Source organism: Heloderma suspectum, chromosome 5 (genome assembly GCF_057233095.1).
Source record: "Heloderma suspectum isolate Gila_16-S chromosome 5, 16-S_ref, whole genome shotgun sequence".
Classification (NCBI taxonomy): domain Eukaryota; kingdom Metazoa; phylum Chordata; class Lepidosauria; order Squamata; family Helodermatidae; genus Heloderma; species Heloderma suspectum.
Genome location: NC_139462.1, coordinates 45,207,560 through 45,215,422, shown reverse-complemented (window position 1 = coordinate 45,215,422; position 7,863 = coordinate 45,207,560).

The following is a 7,863-nucleotide window of genomic DNA, read 5'->3' as shown; positions in this document are numbered from 1 at the left end:
CCAAGAGCCTCTTCCCTATGAGTAGCTGCACACTTCTGCACATTCCAAAATGACTGTGGATATCCCCACTCCTCACATTGGGAACATAAATACAAAGAAAGAACTAGGGTTTCACTACCTTTATATCTCAACATAGACTTTGAATCACCCCAACTAATATTTACAGACCACTAGGAAATTGCCCCCATAAGCTTTTATATGCCAATGCCGGCCCAGACATCTGTACTCAACACCTTGTAATTACTTGGCTTCAAATATTATTTGATGTGGTTTGTAGAATGTTGTTATATCATGTAACTAACTGCTTGGTGAACTTTTAACTTCTTTTGTAAGCCTACCCAAACTCAAGAGTATGGACCTTCATCAATATAATTGGGCACTATCCAGCAAAAGCTAATTATTTTATATCCTTTTGATTTCAGTGGGTTGGATGATCATATTCATTATTAGAATTATTATCCCTAATAATTTATTACCCTTGAATTTCAAAGCCTTTACAAGAACAAGGGCATTCATTGATAATTGCTCACAGTCTGCATTCCTAAACTATATGAATATTATGATTCCCTTTTTAAAAACTGGATTTTCACGAAGAGTCGGACACGACTGAACGACTGAACAACAACAACAATTTTTTTTAATATTTTGGTGAACTACTATACTCTCCCAGTCATAACTACTGCAATATAAGTTCTAAAAATTGCATGACATCCTCATGTAAAGCACAAAAGTTGGCCCTGCAGGGATGTGTATTAAGCAGGAATTCTAAAAAGGGCTAACAAGGCATATGTTATGAAGTGAGTGGTGCATGATTATTAGCATCCTTACATGTGTAGATTAGGAACAGATTTTCTAAGAAGGAAATGCAATTTAAAATACTGGAAAACATGCTGATCTAGCTAAAATACCAGCAAAATAGCATATGAAGTAACAAAGCTAATTTTGACAGGAATATGCACAGTCATATCAGAGCAGCTAGCTAGTTACATTAGTAGAGGGTGTTTGGTTACCTTTCTAGTAGGGGATTCTTGATTGTCACTTGATCTACATGAAAAGGAAGCAGCCAGGACATTCTTTCTGTGTGTGAGACTAAGCCTTCTCCTGGGTTTTAAGTCCATCAGTGCCACTTAAACTTTCTTTTATGAGAGTTATGATCATAATGCATTTGACCAGTGCAAGGCAGATGCATCAAAATATATTTCAAGAGTCACTTCAGAAAGTTGGAGTGCTCCATCGCCATGAAAGAACAACACCACTTTCCTGTATATGGCATGGTTGGCATAAATAATCCTAGCGTGAAAATATCTTTAATTTAACAGAGTGGCAAACCAACAGTTTATACTGGGCTGGATCCAGACTAAGTCATACTGTAAGTAGACCCATTGAAATCAGTGGAATGTAAATTAGTGACTAGCCTCACTCCTATTGAGTTCAATGGGCCTGCTCCAAGTATGACAAAATCTGGATCCAGCTCATAATCCCTTCAGTTTGATCATGGCTAGCATCTTATTATAGCTGTTATCCATTTCCTGTGTACAGTAGAAGTGTTTTCCCACAACCTGTATTTTTGTTGCAAGAGTATTGAATATTGTCAGCACTAGATGAACTATATTTTGTACTTGGGGTAACAAAATTCTTCTCCTGGAGGATATATTCAACCATTGCTATAGCAGTTGCTGTGTGGAACGTGATTGCTGTAGTGTCACATATACGTATTGGATGTTGCCTAGGATGTAAATAGTGACAAGTAATACAGCTACTCACAACCATTGCCTGCATACTTTTTGACATTTAGAATATTTTTTCATACCTTAGCACTTCTCCATTGTTCCATCCTAGCACAAGAAAATTTATCCAGCCTAATGATTAAAATTTATGTTACCTAGGATTCCCATCCTGGTGCAGATTTCATTAGCTTCTGCTTTAATTAGATTTTTATTTAATTCTTGGAAGGCTATCCACTCCCACTGATACTTTTTTTCAAAGGAGGGAGACAGCAATAGGATCATCTCCCAGGAGTAAGGCTATCTTTCCTCCATCTATTACATTGGAACTGGATATTGTGCTTTGAATTACATCCTAAGGAGCCAAGGCTAAAATTTGGCTGGGGCACTCATTCACTAATTTATTTGGATCAGGGTTGATAAAAATCATTGGTTTTTTTAAAACAATCAAAATAATAGGATTTAAAGATAAATAAATCGGATTTTAAAAATTTAAATCAGATTTTGAAATTTTCTTAAAACAATTAATAAAAAAAGAGTCTAGGTCAAAGATACCATCACGAATACTAATTATAAAACTTCTAATTATATTCCATGACTATGTTAACAGCAGTTTATGGAGATGGGAGATAACCTGATCAATCCTATTCTGCACTGTAGGTGGGGTACAGAATTGCATTCTCTCTCTCTCTCTCTCTCTCTAAGTGCAAAGATAGAGAGGGTCAATGAATAGAGAATTTGAGGAGCTGGAGTACATCTGAACAAGGTGGACGAGTCTAGATATCAATGCAAGGGATAGGGGAGGGGAATAGAAAGTGAAACCAAAAGTGAACCGACCATATTCATGCAGTCCTGACTCCTGAGGAAACTTCTGCTGCATGTATCCTCTGCTGTATACCTACTTTCTAATGAAACCTACATCTCTGAATACGTATCAAGGTTATACTTAAGGTTTAGTACTTCTAAAATATGATGAATAAATAGAATCTTCCTCACTAGTGACTTAAACTGTGTTTTGAATCGTTAAAATTGTGTCCCTCAGAGAAGCGATTTAAATTATGATTTAAATCAAATCAACCCTGATTTGAATAAATCCTAAACAGGTTTGGTCTATCTAGTATCTGGATGAGAGACCATGAGGAAACACTCTGTATGCTCAATTCAGAGTTCATCTCCCTCTCCCCCCACCCAACAAGATAGATGATAGGTAGGAGGAGGGGAAAGGGTACCTGTGCCTATTGGAATCTATCCAATCTATTGTTGTTGTTGTTCAGTCGTTCAGTCGTGTCCGACTCTTCGTGACCCCCATGGACCATAGCACGCCAGGCCTTCCTGTCCTGCGCTCTCTCCCGGAGCGTGCTCAAGTTCATATTCATTGCATCGGTGATGCTAATCCAATCTATTACTTTAGCCCTAATCAGAATTCATTGTTCGTGCATAGACCAATGTATGAGTAAGGATGTACCTACTAGCCCTGTCCCTGCTGTCACATGGGCTGACTAGCCCATCCCCCTGGTGACTGTGTGTACAGCATGAATATCTGCAGGGACAGAGCCTTCTCATGTATAGCTGTACATGCAAAGGCTTCTATGCAATCTAGTTGGGGCATGTTGGCCTGTGTGATACCAGGGGCAGGACTAGTTGACATGACCCTACTCCCAGGTCATGTGTTGGTTTATGTAATAATTTCTGAATAGAACCTTGGAGTCTTTCCAAACGTAACTTCTTTTTATCATACCCTCTTTTATCATACCCTCAAAAAGGAATTGCATTCATGTGACTAATACAAGGTGGATACACATCTATGCTGGCAGTGACAAATGGGTAGGAATGCATGCCTTCATTAGTCCAGTTGGTCTGTCAAGAGCCATTAGTCATGATAGTTAACTGGAATATCCTTGTTCAGATGGTGCATACGTGTGAGTTCTAGATGTTGGGAACAAACACATGAGATAGCCATTGCCTTTTGTCTTGCTTCTGAGCATCCACAGGCCTCTGCCAGGCCACTGTTGGAAACAGAATGCAGGACTAGATGGATCTTGATTTGATCTATTATCATGGCAATGTTCTTACGTCTCATACATGGGTGCCCAGGTTGGATCAATGAGCATAAGGCCCTGCGAATCTGTTTCTTAACTGAAAGGGTTGCCTAACTGTGTGGGCTCCTAACTTTTAAGAACGTAAGAAGAGCCATGCTGGATCAGAACAAGGGTCCATCTAGTCCATCATTCTTTTCCCACAGTAGCCAACCAGCTGTCAACCAGGAACCCACAAGCAGGACATAAGTGCAACAGCACCTTCCTGGCCATGTTCCCTAGCAACTGGTGCACATAGGCATACTGCTTCTGATACTGGAGGTAGCACATAGCCATCAGGACTTGTAGCCACTGATAGCCTTCTCCTCCAGGAATTTGTCTAACCCCCTTTTAAAGCCAACAAATTGGTGCCATCACTATATCTTGTGGTAGTGAATTCCATGGTTTACTATGCACTGTGTGAAGAAGTAAAGAGGGTTCAGAGGAGGGCAACAAAGATGATCAGGGGACTGGAAACAAAGCCCTATGAAGAGAGACTGAAAGAACTGGGCATGTTTAGCCTTGAGAAGAGAAGACTGAGGGGAGATAGGATAGCACTCTTCAAGTACTTGAAAGGTTGTCACAGAGAAGAAGGCCAGGATCTCTTCTTGATCATCCCAGAGTGCAGGACACGGAATAATGGGCTCAAGTTACAGGAAGCCAGATTCCAGCTGAACATCAGGAAAAACTTCCTGACTGTTAGAGCAATACGACAATGGAACCAATGACCTAGGGAGGTGGTGGGCTCTCCCACACTGGAGGCATTCAAGACGAGGCTGGACAGCCATCTGTCAGGGATGCTCTGACTTGGACTATTCTATGATTCTATAAGTACTTCCTTTGACCTGTCCTGAATCTCTCACCAATCAGCTTCATGGGAATACCCCGGGTTCTAGTATTTTGAGAGAGGGAGAAAAATTCTATTCACATTCTTAGCACCATGCATAATGTTGTACACCTCTATCATGTCTGTCCTTACCCTCCTTTTTTCTAAGCTAAACAATGCCAGCTGTTGTAACCTTCTCTCGCAGGGGAGATGCTCCAGCCCCTTGATCATTTGAGTTGCCCTTTACTGTACTTCTTCTTACACATGGCAGAATCCATTACACAGGAACCATAGTTCAGTGGTATAACATCTGCTTTCCATGCAGAAGGCCCCAAGTTCAATCCATGAGATCTCCGGGTTGGGCTTGGAAAGAATTCTGTCTAAAACCCTGAACAGCAGCCTTCAATCACTGCAGATGATATTGAGCTAGAGGACCAATGGTCTGATGTGGTACAACACAGCTTCCTATTCCTAATCGTACACATGTAGATGGGATGTATCTAGATTTGCTGTCTCCTGCCCACCCATACCGTGAGATCCAGTGTAGGTTTGTGCACATAAACCAATGATCCCGGAAACTAAATTGGGGCAAATATGTTCACTTGCTTAATTAAAAGGTAGATATTATTTTGTTATAGCATTGACAATGCCTTGGATCCTAACTACGCTTCTGTGAATGGAATGATTCCTTCTTTTCATGGATGGGAGTGAGATCCAGCAGATGATCCAGCTAGCGGATGTGGGGGGTAGAGGTGATTTTCACTGTGTCACCCAGACTTCTAGAGCAGGTTTGGGGGGCTGCAGGGGAAGGAGGAATTGGTGAATGCCACAACTCCCCCACTTCCACTGGCAGGAATGCCCAGTTAGCAGAACTCTACTCAGGGGACACTCCTACCAGCGAGAGAAAACTCTGGATCCCAGGTAATGTATTGGATGTCTTCTACTTTTGTATTTTTAAAGTGCCATTACATGATTTAGTACTTCCTGAGTTACCATTTTACTACTTTTGTACCTTGTAGATGGAAACTTCAGAGAAAAATCATCCCAAACTACACTGCTTGCTGTAATTAATATAGTGGAAGGTCCCTACGCAGTAATCATATAACTTCCTCCTGGATCTTCAGATTTCCCATGCGCGCGCGCGCACACACACACACACACACACACACGATGGAGGGGAGATTTGTGTGCTCTATTTTTAGGACTGTCTAGTAAGACAAGGTAATTTTATCCCTGTCTGTGGAACAGGGGAGGAATCACTTTACATGTTTGTGCTGCTGGTTCGGAATAAAACTGCCAATGAAAAATGTGAGCTCCTTGGAGCTTTCAAAGTATGTGCATTGTGGGAAACCTGTACTGAATGGTTTAAATAAACGCTGAGCTAAACTTTGTCTGCATCCAGCCTGCTAGGGTTGCATTTATTCAGATTTTAAGTGGAGAAGTCAGGTGCAGCCCAGATAAAGTTGAAAGCTTTCAAGCCCAACTGATTAAAATGGGAGACATGATCACATGTTTAACCCTTTCCCTTGGAAATGAAATTGCATCCCATTAATTTCAAACAGTAGAGCATGCCAGAGACACAATACAGTCAAAACTAATCCCATCTGAGAGACTGTGCCCTCCTAGGCATGTCTGCTCAGAAGTAAAGCCCATTGAGTTCAACGGTGCCTACTTCCAAGTAACTGCGTATTAGACAGTGGCTTAAGGCTGCAATACTATACATACTTACCTGTGAGGGAGCAAGTCATTTTGAGCCCAATGGAACTTACCTCTGATTAGAAATGCATAAAATTGCACTGTCAGTGTTGTATCCAAGCTCGACTATAAAGTCAGTTGCGGTGCAGTCCTATACTTGGTGTCCACTGGCTGAGGGGCTATAGGATTTGGCAGAACTTGACTCCAACTGACTAGAAAAATCAAACTTGGACTACTTTTTGTGCCTTTAACAGAAGCTTGGGCCCCATCTACATAAGCCCATTTACCCCGGGGCTGCTGCAATCCAAGGACCTTCAGGACATACAATGTAGTCACTGCTTCGCAACCAAACGGTGGTTTTCACAGGCAAAATGCAGATTTCCACAGAGGCATTTTGCTGTGATTTTTTAGCTTGCTGAGGGTTTACCATGGTTGCTGAACTGTCTATCCCTTGCTCGAACTGCCTTTGCAGTTTGCAGTGGGCATGGGGTAGGCATACTTAGTGATTGCGTATCCCCTCCCCATTCTTCCCTGTTCTTTTGCAGCTGCGCAGTAACAGAAAGCTGCACCCAAAGCTCAGAGGGATCCATTGTGGAATGATGGGTAGGCATGTACCTCTCACGTGAGCACGCCTCTTCGTGTGTGTGAACCATCGCGAGGGTGTGAGGCTGGAGGACTGCCACTGTGATTGTGTACGAACAGTTGGCATGGTAATGAAGGAGCAGACTGCCCACATCTTACCAAAGAGGAACGGGCAGACACAAAAGAACCCCTAAAATACAAAACAGCCACTAAAACCCTGAAGTGTCACACCCTCCATCCTCGCATGGCTGCGCAGCTGCGCATTTAAATACAATGGTAAAAAAAAGAAGAGCAGTGTGACTGCCACAGTTTACTTCATTTTAACAGCCATGTGTCAGAGCACAGTGGATTTTTCCGTTGGAGAAGTCTGCGGTAAATCATGCGTGCACTGCAGCAGAAGCTAATTCGCAGCTGCAATGCTGCACAGTTATGATGGAGTGAAGGTTGAAAACGGTGCTGTGTAGATGGGCCCTTGGTCTGTAAACGCGAGCAGGTGAAACTTTTCGCAGCTTGAAAATAAACATTAGGTTTACTTAGTGTAAAGGTGTAAGGGTAGGGGTGGGCAGTAGGTAGACTGGGATCAACTGGTAGATCTCTAGGTGATTTGCAATAGATTGCCAAGGGTTTCTGACTCCCATTGGGAGCAAATACAGTTTCAAGTGAGGAAAAATTCTGGCATGGTTGGCCATGTGCTAGTTGCTTATCTCTCAATCTTGGTGTCCCTCATCTGTAAAATAGGAATACTAACTGATTGCTTTTGAGCAGGCCTTTGCTCAGCTCTGCTGCCACTTTTACAATGTTTTGTTAGAACAATCTGTGTTCTCTGGTAATCTGCATGAGATTTGTGTATATGCCAGTGCTTTGTTCATGGGGTGCAGAAGATGATTGACTTTGCCCCCTAGGCCACCATTTGGTGCTTGGCTTTGGTTTGGTAGACCTCTGAGTCGTCCTAGGTAAAAGC